A 23,987-nucleotide genomic window follows, 5' to 3' on the forward strand; every position below is an offset into this window, starting at 1 on the left:
ACAGGGGTGACTGACCTTCAATGACGTTAACTGTTAATAGGACGTTATACAGGGGTGACTGACCTTCAATGACGTTTAACTGTTAATAGGACGTTATACAGGGTGACTGACCTTCAATGACGTTAAACTGTTAATAGGACGTTATACAGGGGTGACTGACCTTCAATGACGTTAACTGTTAATAGGACGTTATACAGGGGTGACTGACCTTCAATGACGTTAACTGTTAATAGGACGTTATACAGGGGTGACTGACCTTCAATGACGTTAACTGTTAATAGGACGTTATACAGAGGTGACTGACCTTCAATGACTTTAACTGTTAATAGGACGTTATACAGGGGTGACTGACCTTCAATGACTTTAACTGTTAATAGGACGTTATACAGGGGTGACTGACCTTCAATGACTTTAACTGTTAATAGGACGTTATACAGGGGTGACTGACCTTCAATGACATTAACTGTTAATAGGACGTTATACAGGGGTGACTGACCTTCAATGACGTTAACTGTTAATAGGACGTTATACAGGGGTGACTGACCTTCAATGACGTTAACTGTTAATAGGACGTTATACAGGGGGTGACTGACCTTCAATGACGTTTTAACTGTTAATAGGACGTTATACAGGGGTGACTGACCTTCAATGACGTTAACTGTTAATAGGACGTTATACAGGGGTGACTGACCTTCAATGACGTTAACTGTTAATAGGACGTTATACAGGGGTGACTGACCTTCAATGACTTTAACTGTTAATAGGACGTTATACAGAGGTGACTGACCTTCAATGACTTTAACTGTTAATAGGACGTTATACAGGGGTGACTGACCTTCAATGACTTTAACTGTTAATAGGACGTTATACAGGGGTGACTGACCTTCAATGACTTTAACTGTTAATAGGACGTTATACAGGGGTGACTGACCTTCAATGACTTTAACTGTTAATAGGACGTTATACAGGGGTGACCGACCTTCAATGACTTTAACTGTTAATAGGACGTTATACAGGGGTGACTGACCTTCAATGACTTTAACTGTTAATAGGACGTTATACAGGGGTGACTGACCTTCAATGACGTTAACTGTTAATAGGACGTTATACAGGGGTGACCGACCTTCAATGACGTTAACTGTTAATAGGACGTTATACAGGGGTGACTGACCTTCAATGACGTTAACTGTTAATAGGACGTTATACAGGGGTGACTGACCTTCAATGACGTTAACTGTTAATAGGACGTTATACAGGGGTGACTGACCTTCAATGACGTTAACTGTTAATAGGACGTTATACAGGGGTGACTGACCTTCAATGACGTTAACTGTTAATAGGACGTTATACAGGGGTGACTGACCTTCAATGACATTAACTGTTAATAGGACGTTATACAGGGGTGACCGACCTTCAATGACTTTAACTGTTAATAGGACGTTATACAGGGGTGACCGACCTTCAATGACTTTAACTGTTAATAGGACGTTATACAGGGGTGACTGACCTTCAATGACGTTAACTGTTAATAGGACGTTATACAGGGGTGACTGACCTTCAATGACTTTAACTGTTAATAGGACGTTATACAGGGGTGACTGACCTTCAATGACGTTAACTGTTAATAGGACGTTATACAGGGGTGACCGACCTTCAATGACGTTAACTGTTAATAGGACGTTATACAGGGGTGACTGACCTTCAATGACGTTAACTGTTAATAGGACGTTATACAGGGGTGACTGACCTTCAATGACGTTAACTGTTAATAGGACGTTATACAGGGGTGACTGACCTTCAATGACGTTAACTGTTAATAGGACGTTATACAGGGGTGACTGACCTTCAATGACGTTAACTGTTAATAGGACGTTATACAGGGGTGACCGACCTTCAATGACGTTTAACTGTTAATAGGACGTTATACAGGGGTGACTGACCTTCAATGACATTAACTGTTAATAGGACGTTATACAGGGGTGACTGACCTTCAATGACGTTAACTGTTAATAGGACGTTATACAGGGGTGACTGACCTTCAATGACGTTAACTGTTAATAGGACGTTATACAGGGGTGACTGACCTTCAATGACGTTAACTGTTAATAGGACGTTATACAGGGGTGACTGACCTTCAATGACGTTAACTGTTAATAGGACGTTATACAGGGGTGACCGACCTTCAATGACGTTAACTGTTAATAGGACGTTATACAGGGGTGACTGACCTTCAATGACGTTAACTGTTAATAGGACGTTATACAGGGGTGACTGACCTTCAATGACGTTAACTGTTAATAGGACGTTATACAGGGGTGACCGACCTTCAATGACGTTAACTGTTAATAGGACGTTATACAGGGGTGACTGACCTTCAATGACTTTAACTGTTAATAGGACGTTATACAGGGGTGACTGACCTTCAATGACGTTAACTGTTAATAGGACGTTATACAGGGGTGACGACCTTCAATGACGTTAACTGTTAATAGGACGTTATACAGGGGTGACTGACCTTCAATGACGTTAACTGTTAATAGGACGTTATACAGGGGTGACTGACCTTCAATGACGTTAACTGTTAATAGGACGTTATACAGGGGTGACTGACCTTCAATGACTTTAACTGTTAATAGGACGTTATACAGGGGTGACTGACCTTCAATGACTTTAACTGTTAATAGGACGTTATACAGGGGTGACTGACCTTCAATGACGTTAACTGTTAATAGGACGTTATACAGGGGTGACCGACCTTCAATGACGTTAACTGTTAATAGGATGTTATACAGGGGTGACTGACCTTCAATGACGTTAACTGTTAATAGGACGTTATACAGGGGTGACTGACCTTCAATGACGTTAACTGTTAATAGGACGTTATACAGGGGTGACTGACCTTCAATGACGTTAACTGTTAATAGGACGTTATACAGGGGTGACTGACCTTCAATGACGTTAACTGTTAATAGGACGTTATACAGGGGTGACTGACCTTCAATGACGTTAACTGTTAATAGGACGTTATACAGAGGTGACCGACCTTCAATGACGTTAACTGTTAATAGGACGTTATACAGGGGTGACCGACCTTCAATGACGTTAACTGTTAATAGGACGTTATACAGGGGTGACTGACCTTCAATGACGTTAACTGTTAATAGGACGTTATACAGGGGTGACTGACCTTCAATGACATTAACTGTTAATAGGACGTTATACAGGGGTGACTGACCTTCAATGACGTTAACTGTTAATAGGACGTTATACAGGGGTGACTGACCTTCAATGACGTTAACTGTTAATAGGACGTTATACAGGGGTGACTGACCTTCAATGACGTTAACTGTTAATAGGACGTTATACAGGGGTGACTGACCTTCAATGACGTTAACTGTTAATAGGACGTTATACAGGGGTGACTGACCTTCAATGACGTTAACTGTTAATAGGACGTTATACAGGGGTGACCGACCTTCAATGACGTTTAACTGTTAATAGGACGTTATACAGGGGTGACTGACCTTCAATGACGTTAACTGTTAATAGGACGTTATACAGGGGTGACCGACCTTCAATGACGTTAACTGTTAATAGGACGTTATACAGAGGTGACTGACCTTCAATGACGTTAACTGTTAATAGGACGTTATACAGGGGTGACTGACCTTCAATGACGTTAACTGTTAATAGGACGTTATACAGGGGTGACGACCTTCAATGACGTTAACTGTTAATAGGACGTTATACAGGGGTGACTGACCTTCAATGACGTTAACTGTTAATAGGACGTTATACAGGGGTGACCGACCTTCAATGACGTTAACTGTTAATAGGACGTTATACAGGGGTGACTGACCTTCAATGACGTTAACTGTTAATAGGACATTATACAGGGGTGACTGACCTTCAATGACGTTTAACTGTTAATAGGACGTTATACAGGGGTGACCGACCTTCAATGACGTTAACTGTTAATAGGACGTTATACAGGGGTGACTGACCTTCAATGACGTTAACTGTTAATAGGACGTTATACAGGGGTGACCGACCTTCAATGACGTTAACTGTTAATATGGACGTTATACAGGGTGACTGACCTTCAATGACGTTAACTGTTAATAGGACGTTATACAGGGGTGACTGACCTTCAATGACGTTAACTGTTAATAGGACGTTATACAGGAGGTGACCGACCTTCAATGACGTTAACTGTTAATAGGACGTTATACAGAGGTGACCGACCTTCAATGACGTTAACTGTTAATAGGACGTTATACAGGGGTGACCGACCTTCAATGACGTTAACTGTTAATAGGACGTTATACAGGGGTGACTGACCTTCAATGACGTTAACTGTTAATAGGATGTTATACAGGGGTGACTGACCTTCAATGACGTTAACTGTTAATAGGACGTTATACAGGGGTGACCGACCTTCAATGACGTTAACTGTTAATAGGACGTTTATACAGGGGTGACTGACCTTCAATGACGTTAACTGTTAATAGGACGTTATACAGGGGTGACTGACCTTCAATGACGTTAACTGTTTAATAGGACGTTATACAGGGGTGACTGACCTTCAATGACTTTAACTGTTAATAGGACGTTATACAGGGGTGACTGACCTTCAATGACGTTAACTGTTAATAGGACGTTATACAGGGGTGACTGACCTTCAATGACTTTAACTGTTAATAGGACGTTATACAGAGGTGACTGACCTTCAATGACTTTAACTGTTAATAGGACGTTATACAGGGGTGACTGACCTTCAATGACGTTAACTGTTAATAGGACGTTATACAGGGGTGACTGACCTTCAATGACGTTAACTGTTAATAGGACGTTATACAGAGGTGACCGACCTTCAATGACGTTAACTGTTAATAGGACGTTATACACGACTTCGGAGGTGACTGACCTTCAATGACGTTAACTGTTAATAGGACGTTATACAGGGGTGACTGACCTTCAATGACGTTAACTGTTTAATAGGACGTTATACAGGGGTGACCTTCAATGACTGACTGACGTTATTCAATGACGTTAACTGTTAATAGGACGTTATACAGGGGGTGACTGACCTTCAATGACGTTAACTGTTAATAGGACGTTATACAGGGGTGACTGACCTTCAATGACGTTAACTGTTAATAGGACGTTATACAGGGGTGACTGACCTTCAATGACGTTAACTTTGTTAATAGGACGTTATACAGGGGTGACCGACCTTCAATGACTTTAACTGTTAATAGGACGTTATACAGGGGTGACTGACCTTCAATGACGTTAACTGTTAAGATAGGACGTTATACAGGGGGTGACTGACCTTCAATGACTGTTAACTGTTAATAGGACGTTATACAGAGGGTGACTGACCTTCAATGACTTTAACTGTTAATAGGACTGTTATACAGGGGTGACTGACCTTCAATGACGTTAAACTGTTAATAGGACGTTATACAGGGGTGACTGACCTTCAATGACGTTTAACTGTTTAATAGGACGTTATACAGAGGTGACTGACCTTCAATGACGTTTAACTGTTAATAGGACGTTATACAGGGGTGACTGACCTTCAATGACAGTAACTGTTAATAGGACGTTATACAGGGGTGACATTCAACTGACCTTCAATGTAACTTTAACTGTTAATAGGACGTTATACAGGGGTGACTGACCTTCAATGATGAGCAATACTGATATACAATACAATGTTCTATAGACCAATACTGATATACAATACAATGACCAATACTGATATACAATATAATGACCAATACTGATATACAATATAATGACCAATACTGATATACAATATAATGACCAATACTGATATACAATATAATGACCAATACTGATATACAATAAATGACCAATACTGATATACAATACAATGATACAATACTGATATACAATATAATGACCAATACTGATATACAATATAATGACCATACTGATATACAATATAATGACCAATACTGATACAATACAATGACCAATACTGATATACAATATTAATGACAAATACTGATATACAATATAATGACCAATACTGATATACAATACAATGACCAATACTGATATACAATATACAATGACCAATACTGATATACAATACAATGACCAATACTGATATACAATATAATGACCAATACTGATATACAATACAATGACCAATACTGATATACAATATAATGACCCAATACTGATATACAATATAATGACCAATACTGATATACAATATAATGACCAATACTGATATACAATATAATGACCAATACTGATATACAATACAATGACCAATACTGATATACAATATAATGACCTGATATACAATATAATGACCAATACTGATATACAATATAATGACCAATACTGATATACAATACAATGACCAATACTGATATACAATATAATGACCAATACTGATATACAATATACTGACCAATACTGATATACAATATAATGACCAATACAGATATACAATACAATGACCAATACTGATATACAATATAATGACCTGATATACAATATAATGACCTGATATACAATATAATGACCAATACTGATATACAATACAATGAGCAATACTGATATTCAATATAATGACCAATACTGATATACAATATAATGACCAATACTGATATACAATACAATGACCAATACTGATATACAATATAACTGACCAATACTGATATACAATATAATGACAATACTGATATACAATACAATGACCTGATATACAATATAATGACCAATACTGATATACAATATAATGACCAATACTGATATACAATATAATGACCAATACTGATATACAATATAATGACCAATACTGATATACAATATAATGACCAATACTGATATACAATATAATGACCAATACTGATATACAATATAATGACCAATACTGATATACAATACAATGACCAATACTGATATACAATATAATGACCTGATACAATATAATGCCCAATACTGATATACAATATAATGACCAATACTGATATACAATATAATGACCAATACTGATATACAATACAATGACCAATACTGATATACAATACAATGACCAATACTGATATACAATATAATGACCAATACTGATATACAATATAATGACCAATACTGATATACAATATAATGACCAATACTGATATACAATAAAATGACCAATACTGATATACAATATAATGACCAATACTGATATACAATATAATGACCAATACTGATATACAATATAATGAGCAATACTGCTATACAATACAATGACCAATACTGATATACAATATAATGACCAATACTGATATACAATATAATGACCAATACTGATATACAATATAATGACCAATACTGATATACAATACAATGACCAATACTGATATACAATACAATGACCAATACTGATATACAATATAATGACCAATACTGATATACAATATAATGACCAATACTGATATACAATATAATGACCAATACTGATATACAATATAATGACCAATACTGATATACAATATAATGACCAATACTGATATACAATACAATGACCAATACTGATATACAATATAATGACCAATACTGATATAATATAATGACCAATACTGATATATACAATTGACCAATGATATAAAATATAATGACCTGATATACAATACAATGACCAATACTGATATACAATATAATGACCAATACTGATATACAATATAATGACCAATACTGATATACAATATAATGACCAATACTGATATACAATACAATGACCAATACTGATATACAATATAATGACCAATACTGATATACAATATAATGACCAATACTGATATACAATATAATGACCAATACTGATATACAATATAATGACCAATACTGATATACAATATAATGACCAATACTGATATACAATATAATGACCAATACTGATATACAATACAATGACCAATACTGATATACAATATAATGACCAATACTGATATACAATATAATGACCAATACTGATATACAATACAATGACCAATACTGATATACAATATAATGACCAATACTGATATACAATATAATGACCAATACTGATATACAATATAATGACAATACTGATATACAATATAATGACCAATACTGATATACAATATAATGACCAATACTGATATACAATATAATGACCAATACTGATATACAATATAATGACCAATACTGATATACAATATAATGACCAATACTGATATACAATACAATGACCAATACTGATATACAATATAATGACCAATACTGATATACAATATAATGACCAATACTGATATACAATATAATGACCAATACTGATATACAATATAATGACCAATACTGATATACAATATAATGACCAATACTGATATACAATACAATGACCAATACTGATATACAATATAATGACCAATACTGATATACAATATAATGACCAATACTGATATACAATATAATGACCAATACTGATATACAATATAATGACCAATACTGATATACAATACAATGACCAATACTGATATACAATATAATGACCAATACTGATATACAATATAATGACCAATACTGATATACAATATAATGACCAATACTGATATACAATATAATGACCAATACTGATATACAATATAATGACCAATACTGATATACAATATAATGACCAATACTGATATACAATATACAATACTGATATACAATATAATGACCAATACTGATATACAATATAATGACCAATACTGATATACAATATAATGACCAATACTGATATACAATATAATGACCAATACTGATATACAATAAATGACCAATACTGATATACAATGACCAATACTGATATACAATATAATGACCAATACTGATATACAATATAATGACCAATACTGATATACAATATAATGACCAATACTGATATACAATACAATGACCAATACTGATATACAATATAATGACCAATACTGATATACAATATAATGACCAATACTGATATACAATATAATGACCAATACTGATATACAATATAATGACCAATACTGATATACAATATAATGACCAATACTGATATACAATATAATGACCAATACTGATATACAATAAATGACCATATGATATACAATAATGACCAATACTGATATACAATATAATGACCAATACTGATATACAATATAATGACCAATACTGATATACAATAAATGACCAATACTGATATACAATATAATGACCAATACTGATATACAATATAATGACCAATACTGATATACAATATAATGACCAATACTGATATACAATACAATGACCAATACTGATATACAATATAATGACCAATACTGATATACAATACAATGACCAATACTGATATACAATATAATGACCAATACTGATATACAATATAATGACCAATACTGATATACAATATAATGACCAATACTGATATACAATACAATGACCAATACTGATATACAATACAATGACCAATACTGATATACAATACAATGACCAATACTGATATACAATATAATGACCTGATATACAATATAATGACCAATACTGATATACAATATAATGACCAATACTGATATACAATATAATGACCAATACTGATATACAATATAATGACCAATACTGATATACAATATAATGACCAATACTGATATACAATATAATGACCAATACTGATATACAATATAATGACCAATACTGATATACAATATAATGACCAATACTGATATACAATATAATGACCAATACTGATATACAATATAATGACCAATACTGATATACAATACAATGACCAATACTGATATACAATATAATGACCAATACTGATATACAATATAATGACCAATACTGATATACAATATAATGACCAATACTGATATACAATATAATGACCAATACTGATATACAATATAATGACCAATACTGATATACAATATAATGACCAATACTGATATACAATATAATGACCAATACTGATATACAATATAATGACCAATACTGATATACAATACAATGACCAATACTGATATACAATATAATGACCAATACTGATATACAATACAATGACCAATACTGATATACAATATAATGACCAATACTGATATACAATATAATGACCAATACTGATATACAATATAATGACCAATACTGATATACAATATAATGACCTGATATACAATATAATGACCAATACTGATATACAATATAATGACCAATACTGATATACAATACAATGACCAATACTGATATACAATATAATGACCAATACTGATATACAATATAATGACCAATACTGATATACAATATAATGACCAATACTGATATACAATACAATGACCAATACTGATATACAATATAATGACCAATACTGATATACAATATAATGACCAATACTGATATACAATATAATGACCAATACTGATATACAATATAATGACCAATACTGATATACAATATAATGACCAATACTGATATACAATATAATGACCAATACTGATATACAATATAATGACCAATACTGATATACAATACAATGACCAATACTGATATACAATACAATGACCAATACTGATATACAATAAAATGACCAATACTGATATACAATATAATGACCAATACTGATATACAATATAATGACCAATACTGATATACAATATACTGACCAATACTGATATACAATATAATGACCAATACTGATATACAATATAATGACCAATACTGATATACAATATAATGACCAATACTGATATACAATATAATGACCAATACTGATATACAATATAATGACCAATACTGATATACAATATAATGACCAATACTGATATACAATATAATGACCAATACTGATATACAATATAATGACCAATACTGATATACAATATAATGACCAATACTGATATACAATATAATGACCAATACTGATATACAATATAATGACCAATACTGATATACAATATAATGACCAATACTGATATACAATATAATGACCAATACTGATATACAATATAATGACCAATACTGATATACAATACAATGACCAATACTGATATACAATACAATGACCAATACTGATATACAATATAATGACCAATACTGATATACAATATAATGACCAATACTGATATATACAATATAATGACCAATACTGATATACAATATAATGACCAATACTGATATACAATATATCAATATAATGACCAATACTGATATACAATATAATGACCAATACTGATATACAATATAATGACCAATACTGATATACAATATAATGACCAATACTGATATACAATATAATGACCAATACTGATATACAATATAATGACCAATACTGATATACAATATAATGACCAATACTGATATACAATATAATGACCAATACTGATATACAATATAATGACCAATACTGATATACAATATAATGACCAATACTGATATACAATATACTGACCAATACTGATATACAATATAATGACCAATACTGATATACAATATAATGACCAATACTGATATACAATATAATGACCAATACTGATATACAATATAATGACCAATACTGATATACAATATAATGACCAATACTGATATACAATATAATGACCAATACTGATATACAATATAATGACCAATACTGATATACAATATAATGACCAATACTGATATACAATATAATGACCAATACTGATATACAATATAATGACCAATACTGATATACAATATAATGACCAATACTGATATACAATATAATGACCAATACTGATATACAATACAATGACCAATACTGATATACAATATAATGACCAATACTGATATACAATATAATGACCAATACTGATATACAATATAATGACCAATACTGATATACAATACAATGACCAATACTGATATACAATATAATGACCAATACTGATATACAATATAATGACCAATACTGATATACAATATAATGACCAATACTGATATACAATATAATGACCAATACTGATATACAATATAATGACCAATACTGATATACAATATAATGACCAATACTGATATACAATATAATGACCAATACTGATATACAATACAATGACCAATACTGATATAAAATATGACCAATACTGATATACAATACAATGACCAATACTGATATACAATACAATGACCAATACTGATATACAATATAATGACCAATACTGATATACAATATAATGACCAATACTGATATACAATACAATGACCAATACTGATATACAATATAATGACCAATACTGATATACAATATAATGACCAATACTGATATACAATATAATGACCAATACTGATATACAATATAATGACCAATACTGATATACAATACAATGACCAATACTGATATACAATATAATGACCAATACTGATATACAATATAATGACCAATACTGATATACAATATAATGACCAATACTGATATACAATACAATGACCAATACTGATATACAATATAATGACCTGATACAATATAATGACCAATACTGATATACAATATAATGACCAATACTGATATACAATATAATGACCAATACTGATATACAATATAATGACCAATACTGATATACAATACAATGACCAATACTGATATACAATATAATGACCAATACTGATATACAATATAATGACCAATACTGATATACAATATAATGACCAATACTGATATACAATATAATGACCAATACTGATATACAATATAATGACCAATACTGATATACAATATAATGACCAATACTGATATACAATACAATGACCAATACTGATATACAATATAATGACCAATACTGATATACAATATAATGACCAATACTGATATACAATACAATGACCAATACTGATATACAATACAATGACCAATACTGATATACAATATAATGACCAATACTGATATACAATATAATGACCAATACTGATATACAATATAATGACCAATACTGATATACAATATAATGACCAATACTGATATACAATATAATGACCAATACTGATATACAATACATAATGACCAATACTGATATACAATATAATGACCAATACTCATATACAATATAATAATGACCAATACTGATATACAATAAATGACCAATACTGATATACATAATACAATAATGACCAATACTGATATACAATATAATGACCAATACTGATATACAATATAATGACCAATACTGATATACAATACAATGACCAATACTGATATACAATATAATGACCAATACTGATATACAATATAATGACCAATACTGATATACAATATAATGACCAATACTGATATACAATATAATGACCAATACTGATATACAATACAATGACCAATACTGATATACAATACAACCAATACTGATATACAATACAATGACCAATACTGATATACAATATAATGACCAATACTGATATACAATATAATGACCAATACTGATATACAATATAATGACCAATACTGATATACAATATAATGACCAATACTGATATACAATATAATGACCAATACTGATATACAATACAATGACCAATACTGATATACAATATAATGACCAATACTGATATACAATATAATGACCAATACTGATATACAATATAATGACCAATACTGATATACAATATAATGACCAATACTGATATACAATATAATGACCAATACTGATATACAATATAATGACCAATACTGATATACAATATAATGACCAATACTGATATACAATATAATGACCAATACTGATATACAATATAATGACCAATACTGATATACAATATAATGACCAATACTGATATACAATATAATGACCAATACTGATATACAATACAATGACCAATACTGATATACAATATAATGACCAATACTGATATACAATATAATGACCAATACTGATATACAATACAATGACCAATACTGATATACAATATAATGACCAATACTGATATACAATATAATGACCAATACTGATATACAATATAATGACCAATACTGATATACAATACAATGACCAATACTGATATACAATATAATGACCAATACTGATATACAATATAATGACCAATACTGATATACAATATAATGACCAATACTGATATACAATATAATGACCAATACTGATATACAATATAATGACCAATACTGATATACAATATAATGACCAATACTGATATACAATATAATGACCAATACTGATATACAATACAATGACCAATACTGATATACAATATAATGACCAATACTGATATACAATATAATGACCAATACTGATATACAATACAATGACCAATACTGATATACAATATATAATGACCAATACTGATATACAATATAATGACCAATACTGATATACAATATAATGACCAATACTGATATACAATATAATGACCAATACTGATATACAATATAATGACCAATACTGATATACAATATAATGACCAATACTGATATACAATATAATGACCAATACTGATATACAATATAATGACCAATACTGATATACAATATAATGACCAATACTGATATACAATATAATGACCAATACTGATATACAATATAATGACCAATACTGATATACAATATAATGACCAATACTGATATACAATATAATGACCAATACTGATATACAATACAATGACCAATACTGATATACAATACAATGACCAATACTGATATACAATATAATGACCAATACTGATATACAATATAATGACCAATACTGATAATAATGACCAATACTGATATACAATATAATGACCAATACTGATATACAATATAATGACCAATACTGATATACAATATAATGACCAATACTGATATACAATATAATGACCAATACTGATATACAATATTGACCAATACTGATATACAATATAATGACCAATACTGATATACAATACAATGACCAATACTGATATACAATATAATGACCAATACTGATATACAATATAATGACCAATACTGATATACAATATAATGACCAATACTGATATACAATATAATGACCAATACTGATATACAATATAATGACCAATACTGATATACAATATAATGACCAATACTGATATACAATATAATGACCAATACTGATATACAATATAATGACCAATACTGATATACAATATAATACCAATGCTGATATACAATATAATGACCAATACTGATATACAATACAATGACCAATACTGATATACAATATGACCAATACTGATATACAATACAATGACCAATACTGATATACAATATAATGACCAATACTGATATACAATATAATGACCAATACTGATATACAATATAATGACCAATACTGATATACAATATAATGACCAATACTGATATACAATATAATGACCAATACTGATATACAATATAATGACCAATACTGATATACAATACAATGACCAATACTGATATACAATATAATGACCAATACTGATATACAATATAATGACCAATACTGATATACAATATAACAAGACCAATACTGATATAAAATATAATGACCTGATATACAATCTAATGACCAATACTGATATAAAATAAAATGACACTGATATACAATACAATGACCAATACTGATATACAATTATGACCAATACTGATATACAATATAATGACCAATACTGATATACAATATAATGACCAATACTGATATACAATATAATGACCAATACTGATATACAATACAATGACCAATACTGATATACAATATAATGACCAATACTGATATACAATATAATGACCAATACTGATATACAATATAATGACCAATACTGATATACAATACAATGACCAATACTGATATACAATATAATGACCAATACTGATATACAATATAATGACCAATACTGACCTGATATACAATATAATGACCAATACTGATATACAATATAATGACCAATACTGATATACAATACAATGACCAATACTGATATACAATATAATGACCAATACTGATATACAATATAATGACCAATACTGATATACAATATAATGACCAATACTGATATACAATATAATGACCAATACTGATATACAATATAATGACCAATACTGATATACAATATAATGACCAATACTGATATACAATATAATGACCAATACTGATATACAATACAATGACCAATACTGATATACAATATAATGACCAATACTGATATACAATATAATGACCAATACTGATATACAATATAATGACCAATACTGATATACAATATAATGACCAATACTGATATACAATATAATGACCAATACTGATATACAATATAATGACCAATACTGATATACAATATAATGACCAATACTGATATACAATATAATGACCAATACTGATATACAATACAATGACCAATACTGATATACAATATAATGACCAATACTGATATACAATATAATGACCAATGATATACAATATAATGACCAATACTGATATACAATATAATGACCAATACTGATATACAATATAATGACCAATACTGATATACAATATAATGACCAATACTGATATACAATATAATGACCAATACTGATATACAATATAATGACCAATACTGATATACAATATAATGACCAATACTGATATACAATATAATGACCAATACTGATATACAATATAATGACCAATACTGATATACAATATAATGACCAATACTGATATACAATATAATGACCAATACTGATATACAATATAATGACCAATACTGATATACAATATAATGACCAATACTGATATACAATATAATGACCAATACTGATATACAATATAATGACCAATACTGATATACAATACAATGACCAATACTGATATACAATATAATGACCAATATACTGATATACAATATAATGACCAATACTGATATACAATATAATGACCAATACTGATATACAATATAATGACCAATACTGATATACAATACAATGACCAATACTGATATACAATATAATGACCAATACTGATATACAATATAATGACCAATACTGATATACAATATAATGACCAATACTGATATACAATACAATGACCAATACTGATATACAATATAATGACCAATACTGATATACAATATAATGACCAATACTGATATACAATATAATGACCAATACTGATATACAATACAATGACCAATACTGATATACAATATAATGACCAATACTGATATACAATATAATGACCAATACTGATATACAATACAATGACCAATACTGATATACAATACAATGACCAATACTGATATACAATATAATGACCAATACTGATATACAATATAATGACCAATACTGATATACAATATAATGACCAATACTGATATACAATATAATGACCAATACTGATATACAATATAATGACCAATACTGATATACAATATAATGACCAATACTGATATACAATACAATGACCAATACTGATATACAATATAATGACCAATACTGATATACAATACAATACTGATATACATATACATTATGACCAATACTGATATACAATATAATGACCAATACTGATATACAATATAATGACCAATACTGATATACAATACAATGACCAATACTGATATACAATATAATGACCAATACTGATATACAATATAATGACCAATACTGATATACAATATACAATGACCAATACTGATATACAATATAATGACCAATACTGATATACAATATAATGACCAATACTGATATACAATATAATGACCAATACTGATATACAATATAATGACCAATACTGATATACAATATAATGACCAATACTGATATACAATATAATGACCAATACTGATATACAATACAATGACCAATACTGATATACAATATAATGACCAATACTGATATACAATATAATGACCAATACTGATATACAATATAATGACCAATACTGATATACAATATAATGACCAATACTGATATACAATACAATGACCAATACTGATATACAATATACAATGACCAATACTGATATACAATATGACATATGACCAATACTGATATACAATATAATGACCAATACTGATATACAATATAATGACCAATACTGATATACAATATAATGACCAATACTGATATACAATATAATGACCAATACTGATATACAAAACAATGACCAATACTGATATACAATACAATGACCAATACTGATATACAATATAATGACCAATACTGATATACAATATAATGACCAATACTGATATACAATATAATGACCAATACTGATATACAATATAATGACCAATACTGATATACAATACAATGACCAATACTGATATACAATATAATGACCAATACTGATATACAATATAATGACCAATACTGATATACAATACAATGACCAATACTGATATACAATACAATGACCAATACTGATATACAATATAATGACCAATACTGATATACAATATAATGACCAATACTGATATACAATACAATGACCAATACTGATATACAATATAATGACCAATACTGATATACAATACAATGACCAATACTGATATACAATATAATGACCAATACTGATATACAATATAATGACCAATACTGATATACAATATAATGACCAATACTGATATACAATACAATGACCAATACTGATATACAATATAATGACCAATACTGATATACAATATAATGACCAATACTGATATACAATATAATGACCAATACTGATATACAATATAATGACCTGATATACAATATAATGACCAATACTGATATACAATATAATGACCTGATATACAATATAATGACCAATACTGATATACAATATAATGACCAATACTGATATACAATATAATGACCAATACTGATATACAATATAATGACCAATACTGATAACAATATAATGACCAATACTGATATACAATATAATGACCAATACTGATATACAATATAATGACCAATACTGATATACAATATAATGACCAATACTGATATACAATATAATGACCAATACTGATATACAATACAATGACCAATACTGATATACAATATAATGACCAATACTGATATACAATATAATGACCAATACTGATATACAATATAATGACCAATACTGATATACAATATAATGACCAATACTGATATACAATATAATGACCAATACTGATATACAATATAATGACCAATACTGATATACAATATAATGACCAATGATATACAATATAATGACCAATACTGATATACAATATATGACCAATACTGATATACAATATAATGACCAATACTGATATACAATATAATGACCAATACTGATATACAATACAATGACCAATACTGATATACAATACAATGACCAATACTGATATACAATATAATGACCAATACTGATATACAATATAATGACCAATACTGATATACAATATAATGACCAATACTGATATACAATATAATGACCAATACTGATATACAATACAATGACCAATACTGATATACAATATAATGACCAATACTGATATACAATATAATGACCAATACTGATATACAATATAATGACCAATACTGATATACAATATAATGACCAATACTGATATACAATATAATGACCAATACTGATATACAATATAATGACCAATACTGATATACAATATAATGACCAATACTGATATACAATATAATGACCAATACTGATATACAATATAATGACCAATACTGATATACAATATACATATATAATGACCTGATACAATAATATGACCAATACTCATATACAATATAATGACCAATACTGATATACAATATAATGACCAATACTGATATACAATACAATGACCAATACTGATATACAATATAATGACCAATACTGATATACAATATAATGACCAATACTGATATACAATATAATGACCAATACTGATATACAATACAATGACCAATACTGATATACAATATAATGACCAATACTGATATACAATATAATGACCAATACTGATATACAATATAATGACCAATACTGATATACAATACAATGACCAATACTGATATACAATATATGACCAATACTGATATACAATATAATGACCAATACTGATATACAATACAATGACCAATACTGATATACAATATAATGACCAATACTGATATACAATATATAATGACCAATACTGATATACAATACAATGACCAATACTGATATACAATATAATGACCAATACTGATATACAATATAATGACCAATACTGATATACAATATAATGACCAATACTGATATACAATATAATGACCAATACTGATATACAATATAATGACCAATACTGATATACAATACAATGACCAATACTGATATACAATATAATGACCAATACTGATATACAATATAATGACCAATACTGATATACAATATAATGACCAATACTGATATACAATATAATGACCAATACTGATATACAATACAATGACCAATACTGATATACAATATAATGACCAATACTGATATACAATATAATGACCAATACTGATATACAATATAATGACCAATACTGATATACAATATAATGACCAATACTGATATACAATAAATGACCAATACTGATATACAATATAATGACCAATACTGATATACAATATAATGACCAATACTGATATACAATATAATGACCAATACTGATATACAATACAATGACCAATACTGATATACAATACAATGACAATACTGATATACAATACAATGACCAATACTGATATACAATATAATGACCAATACTGATATACAATATAATGACCAATACTGATATACAATATAATGACCAATACTGATATATAAACAATACAATGACCAATACTGATATACAAATATAATGACAATACTGATATACAATATAATGACCAATACTGATATACAATAATAATGACCTGATATACAATATAATGACCAATACTGATATACAATATAATGACCAATACTGATATACAATACAATGACCAATACTGATATACAATACAATGACCAATACTGATATACAATATAATGACCAATACTGATATACAATATAATGACCAATACTGATATACAATATAATGACCAATACTGATATATACAATACAATGACCAATACTGATATACAATAAAATGACCAATACTGATATACAATACAATGACCAATACTGATATACAATATAATGACCAATACTGATATACAATATAATGACCAATACTGATATACAATATAATGACCAATACTGATATACAATATAATGACCAATACTGATATACAATATAATGACAATACAATACAATATAATGACCAATACTGATATACAATATAATGACCAATACTGATATACAATATAATGACCAATACTGATATACAATATAATGACCAATACTGATATACAATATAATGACCAATACTGATATACAATACAATGACCAATACTGATACACAATATGACCAGTACTGATATACAATACAATGACCAATACTGATATACAATATAATGACCAATACTGATATATACAATACAATGACCAATACTGATATACAATATAATGACCAATACTGATATACAATACAATAATGACCAATACTGATATACAATATAATGACCAATACTGATATACAATATAATGACCAATACTGATATACAATAAAATGACCAATACTGATATACAATATAATGACCAATACTGATATACAATATAATGACCAATACTGATATACAATATAATGACCAATACTGATATACAATACAATGACCAATACTGATATACAATATAATGACCAATACTGATATACAATATAATGACCAATACTGATATACAATATAATGACCAATACTGATATACAATATAATGACCAATACTGATATACAATATAATGACCAATACTGATATACAATATAATGACCAATACTGATATACAATATAATGACCAATACTGATATACAATATAATGACCAATACTGATATACAATATAATGACCAATACTGATATACAATATAATGACCAATACTGATATACAATATAATGACCAATACTGATATACAATATAATGACCAATACTGATATACAATATAATGACCAATACTGATATACAATATAATGACCAATACTGATATACAATATAATGACCAATACTGATATACAATACAATGACCAATACTGATATACAATATAATGACCAATACTGATATACAATATAATGACCAATACTGATATACAATATAATGACTGATATACAATACAATGACCAATACTGATATACAATATAATGACCAATACTGATATACAATATAATGACCAATACTGATATACAATATAATGACCAATACTGATATACAATATAATGACCAATACTGATATACAATATAATGACCAATACTGATATACAATATAATGACCAATACTGATATACAATATAATGACCAATACTGATATACAATATAATGACCAATACTGATATACAATATAATGACCAATACTGATATACAATATAATGACCAATACTGATATACAATATAATGACCAATACTGATATACAATATAATGACCAATACTGATATACAATATAATGACCAATACTGATATACAATATAATGACCAATACTGATATACAATATAATGACCAATACTGATATACAATATAATGACCAATACTGATATACAATATAATGACCAATACTGATATACAATATAATGACCAATACTGATATACAATATAATGACCAACCTGATATACAATACAATGACCAATACTGATATACAATATAATGACCAATACTGATATACAATACAATGACCAATACTGATACAATATAATGACCAATACTGATATACAATATAATGACCAATACTGATATACAATATAATGACCAATACTGATATACAATATACAATGACCAATACTGATATACAATATAATGACCAATACTGATATACAATATAATGACCAATACTGATATACAATATAATGACCAATACTGATATACAATATAATGACCAATACTGATATACAATATAATGACCAATACTGATATACAATAAAATGACCAATACTGATATACAATATAATGACCAATACTGATATACAATATAATGACCAATACTGATATACAATATAATGACCAATACTGATATACAATATAATGACCAATACTGATATACAATATAATGACCAATACTGATATACAATATAATGACCAATACTGATATACAATACAATGACCAATACTGATATACAATACAAATGACCAATACTGATATACAATATAATGACCAATACTGATATACAATATAATGACCAATACTGATATACAATACAATGACCAATACTGATATACAATATAATGACCAATACTGATATACAATATAATGACCAATACTGATATACAATACAATGACCAATACTGATATACAATATAATGACCAATACTGATATACAATACAATGACCAATACTGATATACAATATAATGACCAATACTGATATACAATATAATGACCAATACTGATATACAATATAATGACCAATACTGATATACAATATAATGACCAATACTGATATACAATATAATGACCAATACTGATATACAATATATAATGACCAATACTGATATACAATACAATGACCAATACTGATATACAATATAATGACCAATACTGATATACAATATAATGACCAATACTGATATACAATATAATGACCAATACTGATATACAATATAATGACCAATACTGATATACAATATAATGACCAATACTGATATACAATATAATGACCAATACTGATATACAATACAATGACCAATACTGATATACAATATAATGACCAATACTGATATACAATATAATGACCAATACTGATATACAATATAATGACCAATACTGATAATACAATACAATGACCAATACTGATATACAATATAATGACCAATACTGATATACAATACAATGACCAATACTGATATACAATATAATGACCAATACCGATATACAATATAATGACCAATACTGATATACAATACAATGACCAATACTGATATACAATACAATGACCAATACTGATATACAATA

Source organism: Argopecten irradians, chromosome 11 (assembly GCF_041381155.1).
Source record: "Argopecten irradians isolate NY chromosome 11, Ai_NY, whole genome shotgun sequence".
Classification (NCBI taxonomy): domain Eukaryota; kingdom Metazoa; phylum Mollusca; class Bivalvia; order Pectinida; family Pectinidae; genus Argopecten; species Argopecten irradians.